Genomic DNA, 22,309 nt, shown 5'->3' with positions numbered 1-22,309 from the left:
CAATGCTTTTGTGGCAACAAGTAGAAAATAAAATGGATAAATTGCAAATTTATATTTGTAAAGCTATCAGAGAGGTGAGGAGCAGAGGAATGGGTAAACTAAAATTCCACAACAGTAAGAACCCATCCTAGGTGAACTAGTGACTGTCTTTTATTTTCTCTGGTGGGCTTGATTTAGGCAGGGAGACTGTACTAGAAGCAAAAGAAACCTGCAGAATTTTGGCAGTCACACAGAGCTGAAGTGACCAATGAGAAAGTGGAAAAGCCCAAATGCAAGGCTAATGCTAAATGCCCCTGAGACATTTCCTGAGGGTGATGTGAGGCTGGGTGCTGGTCAGAAAGGCAGATTTTCATCTCCACTGTCTTGCGGTGCTTAGAGGAAAAAATGCTAATAGGGGGAAAAAAAATCCTACTAGAGGCTTTCACAGATTCGCAACTAGGCTCTCCCTCAGGTTTCTGTCCATGCGTGTGTAGCTTGCTGTGCTTAGTCATCAGTCGTGTCTGACTCTGCAACCCTTTGGACTGTAGCCCACAAGGCTCTGCTCTCCATGGGATTTCCCAGGCAAGAATACTGAAGTGGGGTGCCATTTCTTTCTCCAGGGAATCTTCCCAACCCAGCAAAGAACCCCTGCCTCCTGTGTCTCCTGCTGAGCCATTGGGGAAGCTCAGCAAGATTGCTAAGTGCTGCCATAACAGAATACCGCAGACTGGGTAGTCTAGGAAAGGTTGTTTTCTCGCAGTTCTGGAAGCTAGATGTCCGAGATCGAAGTGTTAGCAGGATTAGGTTTCTATACTGTCTATTTCCTTGGCTTATGGATGGTGGTCTCCCTGTCTTCACACGGCCTTCTTTCTGTGTGTATGTCTGTGTCCTAATCTCTTCTTATAAGGACATCCATCACGTTGCATTAGGGCTCACCCTGATGAACTCATTTTAACCTCTTTGAAGACCCTCCAAATACGGTCACATGCTGATGACTGAGAGGTAGGACTTCAGCATAAGAATTTGTTGGGGGGTGGTCGGGGTGGGGGTGGGGGAGGCACAATTTGGTCTCCAACAATGGGGTTGGATACTAAAGAGCTAAATTCAGACATCTGAAGGACAGAGCTACAGGGCTGAGGAAACAGAGATTATACAAACTCTCAGTTAAAAGCTCTGAATCAATTCAATCACTGATTGGATTATTGAGGTGATCTGTTCTTCAATCTATCTGCCTAAGAAAGGTATCAGCTGGAGCCTTCTTTCATATACAAAGTCTGTCATATAATAAAACACTATTAGACATGTAAAGAAGGACAAGGTGACCAATGAGAAAGACAAAAAAATAATAGTAGAAGCAAACCCTTCCTTTCATTGAGAAGGTTTTAAATTGCAGATGCAATTTGAGTTATTGAATTACCTGGTTTCTTCTTGTATCAGTTTCGGAGAACTGGGCCTTGCTAGAAATTTGTTCCTTTCATCTAATTTTTAAAAGTTATAAAGTCTCATAATATCCTTTGAGATCTTTTACTATCTAAAAGATTTGTAATAATGGTAACCACAGGTAAAGCATCAAAAAGTTCAGTTCACAGCTGATCCAAGCTGTGTGGTAAGATGAGATGTTTTCTGTTTTTACCTGTTCACTCTCTTAAGAAGTTTATTATGGTCATTCAGTTCAGTTCAGTTCAGTTGCTCAGTCGTGTCCGACTCTTTGTGACCCCATGAATTGCAGCACCCCAGGCCTCCCTGTCCAGCACCAACTCCCAGAGTTCACTCAGACTCACGTCCATCGAGTCAGTAATGCCATCCAGCCATCTCATCCTCTATCGTCCCCTTCTCCTCCTGCCCCCAATCCCTCCCAGCATCAGGGTCTTTTCCAATGAGTCAACTATTTGCATGAGGTGGCCAATGTTGGAGTTTCAGCTTCAACATTAGTCCCTCCAATGAACACCCAGGACTGATCTCCTTTAGGATAGATTGGTTGGATCTCCTTGCAGTCCAAGGGACTCTCAAGAGTCTTCTCCAACACCACACTTCAAAAGCATCAATTCTTCGACGCTCAGCCTTCTTCACAGTCCAACTCTCACATCCATACGTGACCACTGGAAAAACAATAGCCTTGACTAGATGGACCTTTGTTGGCAAAGTAATATCTCTGCTTTTCAATATGCTATCTAGGTTGGTCATAACTTTCCTTCCAAGGAGTAAGCGTCTTTTGATTTCATGGCTGCAATCACCATCTGCAGTGATTTTGAAGCCCTCCAAAATAAAGTCTAACACTGTTTCCACTGTTTCCCCATCTATTTCCCATGAAGTGATGGGACCAGATGCCATGATCTTAGTTTTCTGAATGTTGAGCTTTAAGCCAACTTTTTCACTCTCCTCATTTTTCAAAGAACTATCTGTTAGCTGGGGCTTCCCAGGTGGCATTAGTGGTAAAGAACCAGCCTGCCAATGCAGGAGACATAAGAGATGCAGGTTCTATCATTGGGTCAGGAAGATTCCCTGGAGGAGGTCATGGCAACCCACTCCAGTATTGTTGCCTGGAGAATCCCATGGACAGAGGAGCCTGGTGGGTTACAGTCCATAGGGTTGCAAAGAGTCGGAAACAGCTGAAGGGACTTCTCACACAGCACACATCTTTTAGCTGTGTTGATTCTTTCCATCAAATGTATGTTTTTATTGCATGAATTTCTGCTTTTATCTTTATTTTATCCTTCTCTCACTTTCTTTGGGTTTTATTTCTTTTTGTTTGTTTCTAGGTGCTCAAACTTTTAATTCTTACAAAATATCATAGAAATGAACCCAAGCTAAACAGATATGTACATGAATGTATATACAAAATTTTACTTCTGAAAAGAAAACTTAAAATAGGCAGTTAAAAAAAATTTTTAAACCAGTACTATGAAATTGATTTTCGTAAAGTAATTTTAATTTACTGATTGTAGTTGGTTTTCTAGGCTTATTTATATATTTTATTCTGGTCAGATGCATAAAAGAGTTTTTTATTTTAGAATACCTTTGGTTTCATTTTATTTCATCAAATAGTCCTGAATTTTTTTCCTGTTGCAAACCTTTCAACATGAGGACACGGCATCTAAGTTACAAATCAACTTTTGTCTTGTTCATATTGAGTTACAGGTGAGAAAGGCAATGTGATTTATCCTCTTTCAGGATCAGACATTCAAAGAATTCTCAGTCTGTCAGTTTACTTGACAGATGTGAGTTTGTGCTTTGAGGGGTAAGCAAGATAAATTGAAACACTGGGAATCTGCTGTCTTGAGTATCATATTCACTATGTTCTTTGGTTAACTGGATCATGTAGAACATCAGACTTGTCCAGGTATCTGAAAGGAGATTCAGCAATGGACCACAGGGAAAGAATGAAACAAGCCATGGGAAAAACAAAAAGGAAAACATTCACCTCTGGATAAGGCCTTGCTGTTATAGAAAGGAACTTTGTTTCTCTCCCCAGGTGGAACTGATACAGTAACAGCGTCATTCTTGTGGACAAAATTCATTTTTCCATAAATAGGCTGGCTGAGATAAATTGTCAAAGTACAATTTGTATTACAAAGACCTTCTAAATTATTGATGTGCTTTGTATCTATGAGTTCTTGTTTCTTCTAGTAATTTAATAAACCTTTCAAAAATCTTTACATTATTACCTAGATCAAGATATGTTTCTCATGCTCCTCAGTACTGCCCCATTATTTCCTCTTGATCTGTAAAACTAGCATGTTCAGCCTGTATCTTTTGTCTTAATCTATTCATTTCTTTGTCTAAACTTTTTTTTTTCAGATTTCAGCCTATGTTTTACTATGATTTAGATTTTCCAAACAGAACAAAATTATACAGAGTAAAAATTCAGGTGTCAGAAAGCCTCAAAAGCTGTTTTTCATTTTGTTCAAGTTTTGTTTCCAGGCATTGTGTCATAGAGTTGTTGCCATTGCTGTTTTCCAAATGTCTGATGTGTGCTATGACTGACAGCTACTTTTCTCTGGGTTTGATCAATTTTGTAGTAGACCATCTTAGCTCTTACCACATCAATAACAAATGCTTCAACATCATCAGCTCCAATTTGAAGTTCTTGTTGCATTGTGTCAAAAGAAATTTCTTTATTTTCCACTGCCAGTCCCATAAAAGTAAGCAGTCTCATTTTTGCCATATTCTGTTCATGTCATAGGCCAGCTGAATCAATGAAGTCTTTATTATTCTGATGAAACGACATATGATGGCAATTTAGCACTCACAAAAATGGTTAAAAGATCATGCATAAGCTCGCCTTTCAAAAACTTGACTGGTTTTAAAGTAAGAAGATGATCAAAAAGGAATGTATTTGGATTTTTCAATGCTTGCACAATATACCTGTGGGCATCAACTCGAGCCTGGGAAGCATTGTCCTCCATGTAACTGCCTAACAATTCCACCATAACTTTTTATGCAGCATCACTTTTCTTACAAGCCACAAGTGCCTCATAACGTAGTCTTAAAAAAGTGTGTTTTTTTTTAAAGCGGTGAGGTTCCAGTCAGAAATCCATTTTCTAACTTGATCCAGCTCAGTTGGAATATACTGGATGGCCCCTCAAGAGGCTGCCACTATAGTGAGGCTATATATCTTACAGGAGTTTTCTTATCCATCCCATGGAATAGATTGCTTAGCAACTGTAGTCTCAGAGATGGACGTTCACCTTCCTGAAATCTGACCAGTTTCTCCCACAGGCTTTGAATCAGAGCTTCCTGCTTGTCTCGTTCTAGGATCAACAGGGGGATACCGCGCTGTTCATCACACTTTCAAGGACTTTATCATCTTCCTTCAGACATACATCACTGGCTTCAATAATTTGAGTCAAATCTACATGAAGTCCATCTTCAGGGTTCTCTTCTGAAATTTCAGCTCCTTTAGATTTCAAATAAGCACGAAGATCAGCAACCTGATCTTCCTCACTGATGTCGAAATGCAGGGACACTCACAGTGAAGGCCCGTGCACTGTGGACATTCCGCTAGCTAACCACGACGACAGCTAAACTTTTTTTCTACTATTTTCTCTGGACAGATTTATCTTCTTTTTTGTGACATTTTCTCCTCTAGTCCTTCTTCTTTCCTATCTAGTTTTCACTTATTTTTATTTGAAGTATCCAGGGGACTTCCCTGGCGGTCCAGTGGTTGACTTTGCTTTCCAGTGCAGGGGATGTGGGGCCAATCCCTGGCCAGGGAGCTAAAAATCTCACATACCTTGAGGCCAAAAAACCAAAATGTAAAACAGAAGCAATATTGTAACAAATTCAATAAGGACTTTCAAAATAACCCACATTGAAAAAAACCTTTTAAGATATTTAAAGTATCCAAACATTCTTTCTGTTTTCCTTCACAATGCCATTTCTGTTGTTTTTGGTTAGCCACTTCAGAATCAGCAAGGTTTAATTCATCTTTAAGTGGATCTGCTACTGTTTAATTTTCAGTTTAATTACAACATACTTGTTTTCTGCTTCTTATTTCAGACTTTTAAGAGGCTCCATGCTTTCTTTTGTTGTTCCATATTTTTCTCAACAATTTTCATTTTCATTTTATTTTCTTGAACCTCATCTTCCAAGGTTTCAACATCTACAGACTAGGATTCTTTTACATCTCAAGTTCCTACGTTTTAGAAAGAGTTTTTCTTAATTTCATCCTAACACTTTACAATGTAGTTGGCAACTTCTAAGAAAACTTTCATTGTGTTTAATATACTCTTCAGGAATAGACAAGTGTTGCTGAAAATTTGTTATCTGGGCTTATGTATTTTCAACCTTCTTCTCTAAGTCAGTTTGAAATAAATCCACATTTCTGCTTGGGAACTCAAGTCTTATTTTCAGGTAAATAATAACATCCCACAAAGATGTGATCACCATCAGCAGTAAAAGCTACAATTCTCAGGTAGCTCTGGGACTGCATTACTGCACAAGCTACATGATTATTTTTGATTAGTAACACTGTCTCTATGTCTCTCGTGTCAGTTAGACTGTTTGTAACAACTGCATTTTCTATTTCTAAAGCTGTCAGAACTGTTGGAAACTGGATGATAAGCAGCGCTATCTAACACCATACGTCTTATTCCAAAACTCAGAAACTATCATCTGTGGCTGTGAGGTCCCTAGTGAATAAAACCTTTTCATCCGTGCCTGAAGAATTCTTTCCTCAGCATGACTATGGCAACAATAGGCTTGCAGAAGTCCTTTTAAGCAAGGTTCAATAGCTAGAGCAAGCTCAGTGTCCCCAAGATGAATGAAAGAGCCTGAAGAGCTTACAGGTTTATAGGTAAAATGTTCACATCAATAAGCATCATCTCTGGCTTCAAGAAGGGTTGGAACGTGAGGGCCAAATCCTTTTAGTCAACCGTTATTACTTTCTTTCAGGTGCCTCTGATTATATAGTTTAGTATATACTTCACATCTCATTCTTCTCCCTAAATTTTGGTATGTTTCCTTTGGCTTGCCGAAACTGTTCAATCTCTTGGTTGACTGAACTTCTTTGAACCTATAAGGCCTTTACACTCTTTTCTTAGATAATTTTTTATTCAAATATAGTTGATTTAAAATGCTGTATTAGCTTCTATATCCATGTTTTTTTTTTTAGATTCTTTACCCATATAAGTCATGTTTTGAGAAGAATTCCCTGTGTTGTGCAGGAGGTCCTTATTAGTTATCTATTTTATATATAGCAGTGTATATATGTTGGTCTCGATCTCCCAATTTATCCTTCCTCCATTTCCGCCCAATAACCATAAATATGTTTCCTACATCTGTGACTCTATTTCTGTTTGGTAAATGAGTTCACTTGTACCATTTTTTTAGATTCCTCATATAAGCGATGTCATACGATATTTGCCTTTCTCTGTCTGATTTACTTGACTCAGTATGACTAGGTCACACTCTTTTTTCAACCAAGGTAATATTTTTGCCTTTCAGCTCAAGTTCCAAAGATTGATTGTACCTTGTCTTCAGTTCTTCAATTCTTTTGAAAAGCTGCTCATCATCTTTCTTTAATGGTCTATACAGATTTGGATTTTTTTTTTTTTAGGGAATGATTGTATAAAACTTCAGTTTCATTATAGGCTCTTTTCTTAGGAGTAACATCTATCTGCTTTCAATACCATACATTCTGGTGTTCATGCATTTGTCTCTTCACTAATCTTTTCTGTTTTATCTTGAATATCCTTGTATTTTTTCTTTTCTGCTTCATTAAGTTTGATCTGCTGTTCTTCATTTTCCTGTCGAGTCTAGCAGCAGGATCTTCTCTAATTTTTGTATTATCTCTCATAGCATGCTATTGTTTTTCTGTTTCATTGACCACTGCCCAAACCATTTCATGTTTCAAGAATCTTAAGTTAGCCTTCAATGTACTTAAAATAGCAGTACTTTGAAAATATTCTTCGTTCTCTAAATACTGGTGGTTTAGTTCAATAAATTACTCTTCCTTGATCTATCTACTCCCTGTTCTTTCTTTTGTTTCCATAATGTACAAACAACCTTTCTTCATCTGCTCAAGATGGGATGCTCTCATGGAAAATTTATATTTGTTTCCCTCGATTTAGACAGCTATAACTGGTCGCTCATCTCTTGTGTTAAGCTGAAACGAGATTATCCACCTGTATGTTGAAATGATCAAGAACTACAATCAGTTCTTCCTTCCTAGTAGAAACCACGGTTCGTGTTTCACTTTTTAGTTTGTAAGACTGACTTTCTGTCCATGCTGCTGAGATGTTGCACAGCTAGAGTTGCCGAACATGTTTGGCATCACCTCTGCTGTTTCTTACTGTTACTGAGATAGCTGCTGAGTTCCATTGTTGCCAACAATAAAGTGATATTAGAACCAAATTTAAAAGGTCTAAGTATCAAACGTGGAGAAGGCAATGGCACCCCACTCCAGTACTCTTGCCTGGAAAATCCCATGGACGGAGGAGGAGCCTGGTGGGCTGCAGTCCATGGGGTCATGAAGAGTCGGACACAACTGAGCGACTTCACTTTCACTCTTCACTTTCATGCATTGGAGAAGGAAAGGGCAACCCACCCCAGTGTTCTTGCCTGGAGAATTCCAGGGACGGGGGAGCCTGGTGGGCTGCCGTCTATGGGGTCGCACAGAGTCGGACACGACTGAAGCGACTTAGCAGCAGCAGCAGCAGCAAGTATCAAATGACACTTGAAGTTTCTTAGCTAAATACTCTCAGTTATCCTAATTTCTACTGCAAAGTAGAAGTGTCATTAGTGAGAGAAACTGTACATTCATCTTCCTCACTTTATGTAAATCCCCCAACTCTTGTCTCAGTCTTCTAGCATTTTTAAGAGAGAAGAAATTTTCTTCCTCTCTCTAGGCCATCAAGTCTCAGACAAGTTAAAGTGTCCTCAAGGAACCGATAGGAGGGGCTGTCGTGGTGCCACCAGACATGAAGGCCACCCTGAGGATGTCTGGGCCTTGCCTGGCCACCTCTGGCCCACAAGCAACCACGTGCCTGCTACATGGCGCTCTGCACCTGTCTCTGCTGTTTTTCTAATCTCGTGAGAGATTCTTAGACCATAAGTTTCTCCACCTTCCTTCTTTCCTAATATGTGAGTTTTATATGCTGTAAATATCCCTCTCAGCATGGCTTCTGCTGCAGCTCACAACTTGTGACAGGTGGTATTTTCAGTGTTACTCCGTTTAAAATATTTTCTAGCACCTTTAATGATTTTTTGCTTGAGCAATGGACAATTTAGAGATGTGTTTCTTAATTTACAAATGTGTGAATTTTCTACTGATAATTTTATTTCTAGCTTAATTCCACTGTGGTCAGAGAATATGCTCAGTATTATTTTGAAATTTGTTGAGACTTGCATTGTGGTCCAGCATCTGGTCAGTTTGTTTGTTTGTTTGTTTGTTTTTTTGGAGTGTTTGGCCTTAATTTTCCATGTATACTTGAAAAGTTCTACTTTCCCCTGAAATTTGCCTATTCATTCCTGGTACTTTCTTGTGGCTTGTTTATCTTAGTGGTGATTTCCTTTAGCTTCTTTTTTGAAATATTAAACTGTGAAGTATAACATGCATTGTGGGGGAAAAATCATAATTCAAAAAATAACCGCAAAACGACCACATAACCCATCCTCCAGGTCAAGAAATAGAATATTATCAGCACTCGAGAAGCCCACATGTGTGTGCCTTTCTGATCACAGTTCTATCTATCCCCCAGGATGTAACCATCATCCAACGGCTTATAGTAATTTCCCTGCTTTTCTTTATAAATGTACTACCTTACTGCCTCTGTGTGCATTTTTAAACAAAAGGACTTACTTTTGCCTCTTTTTAAACTTAAAGTATATAATCACATTGAACGTACTGTTTTGTATCCTGCTTTTTTTTTTAACTCAACATTAGGTATATAAGATTTGTTTATGTATCTCCAGCTTATTCCTTTTGCCTGCATTTTAGTTGATGTTTATTACTGTATAATATTCAGTTGTACCAAAATTTTATTTATCCATTCTGCTGTTGGCGGGCTTTTGGGTTATTTCCAGTTTGGGCCAATTAACAACAATACTCCTGTGAACATTCTTATACATATATTCAGATGCACATCTGCATGTATTTCTCTAAGGTATAGATCTTGAATTTAAATTGTTGGGCCGGAGGTACAAATATGTTCAACTTTATTGGATGCCACATGATATTTTCAGAAAGATGATACTAATTTACATCTCACCAACATTGTTTGGATGTTCCTGTTGTCCCAGTTTTCTCTCCAACACTTAATATTGTCAGATTTTTAATTTTTTTCCAGTCTGATAGGTGTGTAGCCCATTGTAGTTTTAATGTGTACTTCTCTAATTACTAAGGAGAATGTTTATTGATCATTTGGATATCATCTTTTGTATAGTACCTGTTAAATAAAGTCTTACCCATTTTTCTATTTGACTGTTTCTGCTATCAGTTTGTAATAGTAATGCTCACTAGGCTTTGCTGATTATACGTACTGCAAATACCTTCTCATGACTTTTCTTTTTTATTCTAATAATACCTAACAATAGCTAAAAATACAGTCTTTTGAGGAACAAAAGTTCCTAATCTTAATGTGGTTAAATTTATCAATCTTTATTTTGTACTTGCAATTGTTTGCATCATCTTTTATAAATTCTTTACTGTCTGGGGGCTGTGATATACTCTCCTCCATTCTTTTAAGAGCATTATAGTTCTGTCTTATTTATGTTTTAATCCACCTGGAACTTATTTTTGGGTAGGCAAAGAAACCATTGTTCTGGGGTCACTTCAGGGTCTTGACTCAGTTTGTTCTTTTCAATCTGCTACTGGCCAAAGCCTCAGTATCCTGATAACAGTGTTACTACTATCATTATTTACCTCAGAACAACTCTAGTTTTATTTTGATTTTTGGAATGAGAGGGTCTTCAGAAACCTCCCCGATCTCTTGAGAGACCAACAATGCCTCAAAGAGTTGGGTCCTATCCAAGGTCTAGTTGTTCTGTAACAGAAAGGGGTCTCTGTGCCCCTAATCAGTCATAACACCATTCGGAAGTCGTTAATAATATGTTTGCATATTGTTCCAGATCCATACATAAAGAGCATTTTCATTCTTTCAAAAGGCTGCCTAAGGATCTATTTTATGAAATTTATTTAACTGGTCCCCAAAGATGGGCCTTTAAATTCTATCCAATATTTGTCATTACAATATTGCAGTGTCATTTCACACCTGAGTATATCTGTATTATAACCTCCTAGATATTGAACTCTTAGATCATATGCCCTCCCCCAACTCCTAGCATAGAGTTTGTATCCATTTAAACTCCAGAACTGCAGGAGCATGCCTATATTTTCACATTCTCACCAAATGCATTTCTACTTACCTATCAGGTAGTTGAAAATAATATCTCATAATTTCAATTTGTATCTTGTACTAACGGTAAAACAATGCCTTTTATACATCTAAGAGAAATTTGTATTTCCTTTTCCTGGAACTATTATGATCTTGTGCTGTGCTGTGCTGTGCTTAGTCGCTCAGTTATGTCTGACTCTTTGTGGCCCCATGGACTATAACCCACCAGGATCCTCTGTCCATGGGGATTCACCAGGCAAGCATACTGGAGTGGGTTGCCATGCCCTCCTTCAGGGAATCTTCCCGACTCAGGGATTGAATCCAGCTCTTCCACATTGCAGGTGGATTCTTTACCATCTGAGCCACCAGAGAAGCCATATTCTGATCTTGGTCTTTGCCTTGTTTTCCAGGTGGTTTTTAAGAATCCCAAAGTTTGCAAGGTCTTCATGCTTTACTGCCATGTTTCTATTCAAAAGAATACTGTTTATAAATAATGAAATGTTCATAGAATATTTGCTTTATGCAACTTAAATGAAATATACTACAATTTTTTTGGACAAAGTATAGATGCAGTGTTGCAATTTAGATATTTTACCAGACTCATTAAAAAGAAGATTTTATGGGGTTTGGAGAAAAACTAGAACTTTGTTAAGTACACATGGAATATTAAGCTAAACTGGTTTTCAATTGTCCCATGTGTTATTCTTTACATATGAAAGACTATCTTGTTTTTCTTTCTCTATCAAGAACCAAACTTTATAAAGATTTATTGCTGCCAAAATTTTAATCTACTCAATTAATTTGTATCATTTATTGTAAATTAAGTAAGTATGCAAGCCTGAAGTTCTTTAATATTAATAGATTAGGTGTCATGGTACATAGCTAAAATGAGCAACAGATTACATTATCTTATTTTCTCTGCACTTTAAACTAATAGCACTTTCCAGTGATATTTTTCTGATAGAAAATTAGCCCAGCTTCTTTAGGATTCATAAACTTTAAAATAGCTGAAACTTAAGAACATAAACACTAATCATTAACGTGCATGTGTACGTATGCTCGGTCACCTCCGATTCTTTGTGACCCCATGGACTGTAGCCCGCCAGGCTCCTCTGTCCCTGGGATTTTCCAGGCGAGAATACTGGAATGGGTTGCCATTTCCTGCTCCATAGGATCTTCCCAAATCCAGGGATCAAACCCATGTCTCTTTTGTCTCCTGTATTTGCAGATTCTTTACCACTCTGCCACCTGGGAAGGCTAATCATTAACTTAGTACATTGTTAATTGAAACTGAACTCTGTTCTTGTTTTAAAATTATAGTAGTAAATTCCTTTGGAAGCAAACAATAGAAAATGATTTTTCACGACGTTCAGGTTTTCTAATTCAGGACACTAGCGTATCAAATGCAGAATATTTTCAAAGTAAAACAAATCACACTCTCACATTACTTCAAAGACTTTAAATGTCTTTGGGGATTAGATAATTTATGTATATTTGACCAGCTGAATATATTATTATACTTTTTATGTTTGAGCCATTGACTAAATTATGTTTAATTAAACTGGACAAGTATTTGACTATTATCCTATAGAATATATCCAAACTAAACCTATAGCCTTAACACTATGTTAGAAAATCTGACAGTTAAAGTTATTGACTTTGCAACGTATGTACTCTTTAGCACTTGCCCTTGAAAACACTAACCAGACATTTTAAATATTTGGGCCACAGATGAATACCATTTTTAAAGATTAAGCTATTTTAGGATTGGAGGAATTACAAAGAATATCTGGTTTAAACCCCTACTTTATCCTAAATAAAAAGTGAGACACAGGAAAATTGTGCCTTGCTGTCATAGATAAAAGCAGCTCAAATGCACAAAACATTCTAATTAAATCTGCTTCCAACACATCAATAGAACTATCATTCTGTTCTAAGTTTCCCTTTTGGTGTATTAAAGATGCCAGTGATAGAAACCAGCCAAAGAAAATATCCCCCCAGTCTTTGGAGCTGGATTTTAGTGATAAGGAGAACATTCTGAACAACTAAAATAGTCATTCTAGCACTTACAGAGAAGCATCACTTGAAAGACTTCCTCCCCAATTTTAAGACTGATGGCAAATATCCTTGTCCCCCAAATCATACCACTCTAGAATCAATCAACAATCAATCAATCAACACTAATGTATAGTGTTCTAAGTTTAATCTTGGAAAACTATTTAAGGACCAAGTATATGGAGCTATTCTTCTCAGTTTTTTATTTCTGTAATTTATTTATTTTTTGGCTGTACTGGGTCCTCTTTGCTGCACAGGCTCTTTGTCTAGCTGTGGTGAGCAGGACTACTCTCTAGCTGCAGTGCGCAGGCTTCTCACTGAAGGGGCTCCTCTTGTTGCAGGGCACACATGGGCACACAGCTTCAGTCGTTGCAGCACCTGGGCTCAGTAGCTGCAGCTTCCGGGCTCGAAAGCACAGCCTCAGTAGTTGGGGTGCGCAGGCTTAGCTGCTCCCTGCCATGTGGTTATCTTACCAAATCAGGGTCTGAACCCCCGTCTCCTGAATTGACAGATTCTTTACCACTGAGCCACCAGGTAAACCCTCTTCTCAGTTTTAATGTCCATGTCAAACTAGAGAGCTAAGGCTGGACTTCCAGATCATTATACATTTCCATAAAACACTTTCCCATGAGTTTAGCCTGGGTGAATCATGCAAATTAGAAAAAATCCCCAGTGCTTAACTGTCCCCAAATAAAGACTGTTCCCACAAAGATAGATATGGGGAGATGTGAGTCAGTGCAAACACGAGAAACATGAAAAATAACTCTATAACTCATTTCATAGTTGGTGGGTACAATTGAAACATCTTTGCCAGCAATTGTTGTTATAGTGGAGATAGCCAGCCAAATCAAAGTCCTCAAACCAATGGTTTTTATGACTCTGTACATAAGCAAGGAAAGCCTTTATAAAGTCACTGAAGGGGAGGCAGGTTACTAGAATCTTGTTTTAGCACTTTAGACTTACATTATCATCTTGACACAGCTCAAATAGAAATTTATCACCTAACAGATGGATTTGGAGGAGTTTCTAGAAGCTAAGTTTGTCATAGCTTGGAACACAGTGGGACCTGGGAGTGGCCCAACCCACAGTGGTCTGGGATGTGCTGATTTTATAGTTACTGGTTCCCAGGAGGGCCTAGAGGAGCCATCCCACATTGAAGGTCAGGAAGGGCGGCAGTGAGGAGATACCCCTCATCCAAGGTAAGGAGCAGCGGCTGCACTTTGCTGGAGCAGCCATGGAGAGATACCCCACGCCCAAGGTAAGAGATACCCAAGTAAGACGGTAGGTATTGCAAGAGGGCATCAGAGGGCAGACACACTGAAACCATACTCACAGAAAACTAGTCACCCTAATCACACTAGGACCACAGCCTTGTCTAACTCAATGAAACTAAGCCATGCCCACGGGGCAACCCAGGATGGTCGGGTCATGCTGGAGAGGTCTGACAGAATGTGGTCCACAAGAAGGAAATGGCAAACCACTTCCGTATTCTTGCCTTGAGAACCCCATGAACAGTATGAAAAGGCAAAATGATAGGATACTGAAAGAGGAACTCCTCGGGTCAGTAGGTGCCCAATATGCTACTGGAGATCAGCGGAGAAATAACTCTAGAAAGAATGAAGGGATGGAGCCAAAGCAAAAACAATATGGCTGGATGGCATCACTGACTCGATGGACGTGAATCTGAGTGAACTCTGGGAGTTGGTGATGGACAGGGAGGCCCGGCGTGCTGCAGTCCATGAGGTCGCAAAGAGTTGGACACAACTGAGCAACTGAACTGAATTGAAGAGTTAATCTGCCTTCCTGGCTGGGGAAGACACTGCGGGAATGGACCTAACTTATTAATTATGGCCATGGATGAATGTCCAGCCAACAGACAGATCATGGCATGCAAAAGCTACGGCCACAAACAATAGAAAGATCAAGTCAGCAATAGGAAGATACAGCCTGGGGTAACTTAAAATTCATGAATATAGTTGTACAGATCACGTGCTGCACAAACCTAGATGATGCCATGTATGTCAATGGTATGTCCCGGCAGGTGAATCAAACACAGATGGTGGGAATGCAGGAATCATAGGTAAATGGTTGTCCAAATAGGTATATGGAGTAAGTTGGAGCAAGCAAAGTCTATCAATAGTTAAGAATTCAGAGACAGGACTCCAGCCTAAGAAGACAGACCATAAAGGAAATATTCATGTCTTTAACAAAAAAGAGAATCTTAAAGGTTTTGTCACCTTGGAGTGTTATCAAAGGATGATTCAGCAAGTGAGTCTGACCACCTCCTTTTAATTTCATCTCCTCTAGATTCTTGCAACTGCCATGCACACTGTGGCCCAGGGGTCCGATGCTTTGCCATTAAAGTTCTGGTGCAGGTGTGGACAAAAATACCTTGCTTTGAGTCTTCCTAGTGAGTAGAAACAAGCTAGAACTTTTCCAAAAAAGATTTCACTAAATAAACACATGAACAAAAAAGAAATATTTAGGGAATGTACTATCTCCTCCCAGATTTCTAGGCATGTATCCAAAAAAAAATAGTTATGAATCAGTATCAGTTAGGGTTTGATCAGAGAAGCAGAACCACTTAGGAGTGATAGAGAGAGAGATCTGTGTAGAGATGAGACCTTCCACAGTTGTGGGAGCTGGTTGTGCAGTTTGTGTAAGACTGTGGCTCTTCATCTGGCGCCAGGCCTGCAGTCAGCAGGGCAGCAGCTAGAAAGGGAAGACGCACATGAAGCGGGAGAGTGAGGACAAAAGGGAACACGCAGGGTGAGTCAACACTGAAAGAGCAGAAGCAGAACTTGTGTTTGCCTCTCACAGCTTCCAAGCATCCTGCTTCAGTGATGAGGAAGACTTCTAAAAGACCTAGTGCATGGTTCCACAGGGTGCACGTGTACCTGGGTCGGTACATGGAGAAGTCGAAAGAGGAGATCTGGTGGGAGCTGGATGGGTTAGGCCGGGGACTGTCCCGTGAAGAACTGACTGGAGCTGCCACAGGCTGCTGGCCCTTCTAACAAGATGAGCTAGCAGAGCCACGACGATATGCTTGAGCTGCGACAGTGTCTGACCCTGCACCAGTCTTCCAGGTATACGTAGGACTGCTGCTTCATTCCTACCATCTAGATCTCATTTAAAAAAAAATTGTTTTATGGCTCTTATTAACTCAAAACCATGCAGGGAAAGGGGTCTTGGGAAATGTAAGAGCAGCTTGCTGCTGCTGCTGCGAAGTCGCTTCATTCGTGTCCGACTCCGTGCAGCCCCATAGATGGCAGCCCACCAGGCTCCCCCGTCCCTGGGATTCTCCAGGCAAGAACACTGGGGTGGGTTGCCATTTCCTTCTCCAATGCAGGAAAGTGAAAAGGGAAAGTGAAGTCGCTCAGTTGTGTCCTACTCTTCACGGCCCCATGGACTGCAGCCTACCGGGCTCCTCCGTCCATGGGACTTTCCAGGCAAGAGTACTGGAGTGGGTTACTTGACACAAAAGTCACCAGGGAATGTGTGCCAAAATTAAACAGAGATGTTCACTGCAGTGTTATTTATGATAAACTATAGAATATGACCTAACTGTCCAACAATACAGAAATTGTTAAACATGTATGGTATACCAATATGTTGTTGTTTAGTTGCTAAGTCATATCTGACTTTTTTGTGAGCCTATAGACTGTAGCCCACCAGGTTCCTCTGTCCATTGGATTTTCCAGGCAGGAATACTGGATGGGGTTGCCATTCCCCTGTCCAGGGGATTTTTCCCAACCAGGGATTGAACCAGTATCCCCTGCATTAGCAGGTGTATTCTTAACCACTGAGCCACCAGGGAAGCCCAACCTCTTACCCATTAGAACACAATATATTACAAAAGATGTAAAAGAATATTTATGTCCATAAACCTATGTTCACCACACAATTATTATCGTATCGGGTTGTATAAATACAAAGTTTTGACTGAAACACTATGGTAGGGTGACTAACAACCTCCCACAGATGTTCACATCCCAACACTCAGAACCTGTGAATATGTTACCTTACCTTACATGGCAAAGGAGAATTGAGGTTGCCAATCGACAGGGAGGCCTGGCGTGCTGCAGTCCATGGGGGTCACAAAGAGTTGGACATGATTGAGCGACTGAATTGAACTGAACTGAAGGGGACGACTGAGGATGAGATGGCTGGATGGCATCATGGACTCAATGGACGTGAGTCTGAGTGAACTCCGGGAGATGGTGATGGACTGGGAGGCCTGGCGTGCTGCGATTCATGGGGTCACAAAGAGTCGGACACAACTGAGCGACTGAACTGAACTGAACTGAACTGAATAGAGTTAAGGTTGATAACAAAGCTACCTTAAAACTGGGAGATTATTCTCAATTATCCAGATAGGCGATTTAAGGGTACTTAAAAGTAGAAGAGGGAGGCAGAAGAAGAGGGTCAGAGAAAGAAATGTGGTGGTGGAAGAAAAGCGCAGAGAGACATATGACTGCTTGCTTTGAAGATGGAGGAGGGTGCCACAGCCAAGGAATCTGAGGAGTGGGTAGAAGCTAGAAACGGCAGGAAGGGTGTAGGGAAAGAGCAAAGTAGCCAAGATGGCTCTCTCGCCCCCAGGGCCTGTGGCTCTTGCCCCGTGTTTTGTAGATACATGGTTATGCATCAGCTGAAATCACTTACAGCACCATGCATGTGCAATGACCTATGTAAGCATCACCTGAAAAGCTCTTGTAGTCGAGTCCAGTCGCATTGAGTGGTGTGGAGTTACAGCTGTGCCCACTGGGTCAACACTAGAGAAGACAGCATGTCTGCTGCTGCTGCCTTGCTGCTATGCCAGCCAGGAGAGGATAAACCTGTTGGTAATTCCTATGGCTCCTCGCATCTTCTTCCAGCTTTCTAGCTTGCACCTTGCCTACCCTGGGTTTAGCTAACAACAATACAGAGGGAATCCTCCCCTAAAATCTCCAGAAAGAAATGTGACCCTTTAATTTTAGGACAGTAAGACCAGTATCAGCCTTCTATCCCACAGAAAAGCAATATAATAAATTTGTGTTGGTTAAGCTGCTAAGAGTGTGGTGATTCTTTGCAGCAGCTGTGGAAAATGAATACCAGCTCCGTAAAATAGTAGATGTGAAAAATCCAAAGTGTGGTGCCAGAGATATCAAAGTAGGTGACCCAGGACATGTTATATAGCTCAAAAACCCACAAGGAGGCTGTCCAAAGATTGTGGAAGTGAAGAGAGACCGTTTTATGAGGAAGATTTCTTTGGACAGAGCTGGGCAAAACTTGCTCTGTCCTTTTCCAAGGAGAGGCAGAAGGAAACTGTCCCTTCACTTCAAGGCTAGTTAGAAGGGCTTAAAGAGCTTGATGTGTGTCTTCTTGAGTTTAGGGCCACAAAGGACGAAGTCTAACTGTGGCTCAGGAAACTTAAAGAGCAAGAGAGATGAGTCAGTGACCAGCTTTGGTTTCAGAGGATGAAGAACAGCTGTTGCAATGGAATCAGTCTGTCATCCCAGACTTTTTCCTCCAAAATAAATAAATATTACTTGTGCAATTTAAACATTAAAACTGTGGAAAGAACACAGGAAAAAAAAAAAGTCACCCAGGTTTATATAATAATGATCCTACCTGTCTTACGACTTGGATTCACAAGCTTTGTCCCAATCCCATTATGTAGCTTACTAGGGGCATGACCCAGACTCCTCACTCTCTAGCCTCTGCTCTGTGCCCACATGGAGGGTGCTGTCTTGTGCCCTGCCAGAGGGCAGATGGACGCCAACACAGTCTCTTTAATTATGACATTGTCTGCTTGGGACAGCCTTGCAGCTCTAACTCAGGGCTTTGATCCTGAGGTATTTGGCAGGAACATGGAGATTAACATATTTCAGTCTTTAGGAGAAACCTGTATTCCCCCTATCTCCATCAACTAGAACGTAAGCTTTAAGAGAGCACTGGTCTTTTTTTTTCTTTTTTTGGTTCACTGATGTGGTCCTAAGGTCTTGGCACATAATATACTCTTAGAACATTGAACAAATTTATTTTTCCTGTATAGCAAATGTCTTAGTCTTTTATAGGCAACACAGAAATCTCTTATTTTCAAATTCTAGACAAGGTCATCTGTGATTCCTCTCTCAACCTTCCTCTTTATCTCTTCCCCTAGGAGAAGTTGCTGACTGGTTAGACAGATACTCGGACAATGACTAGGCTGAGTTTTCTAGGAATAGAGGTTTCAGATGTTAAAATCTCAGTAAAATATCAGTTTTCGAAGAAATGACCCTTCCTCAAGTATCTTCCTTTTACATTTTCACCCTGTGGCTCCATCCCCCTGCAGCTATAAGCAGGCACCGGATCTACCTTTCCTCAGATCTGAACTGATTTCAGGTCCAGGATTCAAGTTTAGTACTTGGAGAGGTCTGTGAGTTCGATGAGGGCAGAGATCAGTTTTTGCCTAATTATATTCTCAGCACCTAACATAGTATCTGGCATCTCTATTATAGATAGGGAGATAAACAGAGATAGGTAGATACAGATAGAGACATACACAGAGAGAATCTCTAAATATTTCTATCGAAAGGTTGTTTTGATTGAATGAATGTGAAAACAGCGCTCAAAGCATACTTTAGCTAATTTAGGAAAAAGGGACCTTTCACATCATCTAGCTCAGCATACCATGTTTCTGCTTTGAATTGTCAGGTTATAATCAGCCCATTGCAAAATGCCACTGTACCTTCTGTGTGTTGGTCATTGTCCCATGCATATATTTTCATCAAGAACTTTAACATTTCTCTGGTGATTCTCTGGTGATAAACTAGGAACCCCAAATCTCACCTTGTTTTCCAACATAAGTCAATTTTTTTTAAAAAGCCATAGTATTTATGAAATTAATTAACCATGAAATAAGCTATGAAATTAAAAGATGCTTACTCCTTGGAAGAAAAATTATGACCAAACTAGACAGAATATTAAAAAGCAGAGACATTACTTTGCCAACAAAGGTCGTCTAGTCAAAGCTATTGTTTTTCAGTAGTCATGTATGGATGTGAGAGTTGGACTATAAAGAAAGCTGAGCGCCAAAGAATTGATGCTTTTGAACTGTGGTGTTGGAGAAGACTCTTGAGAGTCCCTTGGACGGCAAGGAGATCCAACCAGTCCATCCTAAAAGAAATCAGTCCAGAATATTCATTGGAAGGACTGATGTTGAAGCTGAAACGCCAATACTTTGGCCACCATGATGCGAAGAACTGACTTACTGGAAAAGACCCTGATGCTGGGAAAGACTGAAGGTGGGAGGAGAAGGGGACGACAGAGGATGAGATGGTTGTATGGCATCACCGAATCAATGGACATGATTTTGAGTAAACTCCGGTAGCTGGTGATTGACAAGGAGGCCTGGCATGCTGCTGTCTATGGGGTCGCAAAGAGTCAGACATGACTGAGAAACTGAACTGAACTGATAGTATTTATACAAGAATTATACAGAGGCTTCTTAGAGGATGCCTGTCGGGATAACTGCTAGCCTTCCAAAAATCTCACTGATTTGAGATACAGATCCTTGGAGAAACACAGACCCCTGTACCTGGCACTAGATGAGCATCTGGGAGAGTCACAGCTGACCAGACTGTGGTCATTAGGTTGTGATTATCAGGTGTTCAACTCCTCAAAGTGGTGCTTTTCTCCTAAGGTAGTGCTTCTCAAACTTAAATTGCTTGCTAATCACCTGAGAAGCTTATTAAAATGAAGATTATGATTCAGGAAGATTGCATTGGAGCCTGAAGTTCTATATTTCTCACAAGCTGATCCAAGGACCACATTTTGAGTTGCAAGGACCTAGGACACTGGCCATCTCTTCTTTCTACGTGCAGGAGGTGCTTTTGCCCCATGATAGTGGAGAAAAAGGCTTCCCAGGTGGTCCTAGGGGTAAAGAACCCGCCTGCCAATGCAGGAGACATGAGACATGATCCCTGGGTGGGGGAAGATACCCTGGAACAGAGCATGGCAACCCACTCCAGTATTCTTGTCTGGAGAATCCATGGACAGAGGAGCGTGATGGGCTACAGTTGCAAAGAGTTGGACATGACTGAAGCAACTGAGCATGCAGGCAGAAGCAAACTATCACATATAGAATGGATAAACAAGAAGGTCCTATTATATATCACAGGAAACGAAATTCAATATTCTGTGATAAACCACAATGGAAGATTATGAATAAGAATGCATATGTGTGTGTGTATGTGTATAACTGAACCACCGCTGTACAGCAGAAATTAACACAATATTGTAAATCAACTATACTTCAATTTTTAAAGTCATTTTCACATAATTTTATCTTTATTAGGATTTCTAATTCTATATGTTCAAAATAAAGGGGGAAAACTGAAAAATAAAGAAGGATTAGGTTTATACCAAATAACTTGAAGAGTTTGCCTTATAGTATTTATAGCCACTACTGGCCTTCTCAATCTACTTTTGAGTAACAGCTCAATTTTGTTGCCTGGAGCCCATTTTACGCAGAGGTTGTGTGTATGCCTGCATGCTTAGTCACTCAGTCGTGTCCTACTCTTTGCGGCCCCATGGGCTATAGCCCACCAGGTACCTCTGTCTATGGAATTTTCCAGGCAAGAATACTGGAGTGTGTTGCCATGCCCTCCTACAGGGGGTCTTCCTGACCCAGGCATTGAACCTGCGTCTTTTGCAACTCCTGCATTGGCAGCCGGATTCTTTACCACTAGCGGAGAAGGCAGTGGCAATCCACTCCAGTACTCTTGCCTGGAAAATCCCATGGACTGAGGAGCCTGGTGGGCTGCAGTCCATGGGGTTGCACAGAGTCGGACATGACTGAAACAACTTAGCAGCAGCAGCTGCAGCAGCGCCACCTGGGAAGCCCCTTTAAATTACCTACTCCCCAAATTCTAGGGGTTCCAAGGCAGTTTATCTCTCACCAAATACGTTGGCAGCAGCCCTGTGGGGTACTGCAGTCTTCCACTAGGCTTATACCGATGCCTGGAGTCCAGATTACACCAAACCTGCCCCCAGAACTGAGTTGTTCAGGTGGCTGCTAAGTGCCCTGGGAAGACAGGTCTTATTCACTTTGTATCTCCACACCCCATGCTCTCCACAGAGCTCAGACAGAAGTCTTCTGGGGCCTGGAACTAATCTACACAGAGAGATTTTGCTACCCAGGATCCCTCCTGACAGTTAAGGCTTTGTCCTCTACCACCAGGCTCCACAGCCATATGTGCAGAAAGATTTTTAATTAATCACCATATTGTGAAGAAGTGACTTTTTCTAGATTTACATTTCCCCTCTATGAATCTGAAAATACAAACGATGCAATTAACTAATCAAAATATGACCAACAAACCAAACTCAGAAATGTCAGCTCAATATATATTATGCAACCACCCAGGAGCAGAGTAATTTAAAATATATATATATATATATATATATATATATATGTC

The 22,309-nt window shown here is 40.4% G+C and overlaps 2 pseudogenes; both read right to left on the bottom strand.

Moving 5' to 3' along the window:
* Window positions 1-3,085: 3,085 nt before the first annotated feature.
* Window positions 3,086-19,596, bottom strand: LOC138076268 (structural maintenance of chromosomes protein 6-like; annotated as a pseudogene).
* On the bottom strand, window positions 3,861-4,925 carry LOC138075538 (eukaryotic translation initiation factor 3 subunit M pseudogene; annotated as a pseudogene).
* Window positions 19,597-22,309: the final 2,713 nt, after the last annotated feature.

Source organism: Capricornis sumatraensis, chromosome 3, assembly GCF_032405125.1.
Source record: "Capricornis sumatraensis isolate serow.1 chromosome 3, serow.2, whole genome shotgun sequence".
Taxonomy (NCBI): Eukaryota; Metazoa; Chordata; class Mammalia; order Artiodactyla; family Bovidae; genus Capricornis; species Capricornis sumatraensis.
The sequence above is the reverse complement of the archived record's forward strand: the minus strand, read 5'-3'. Positions and strand labels throughout refer to the sequence as shown.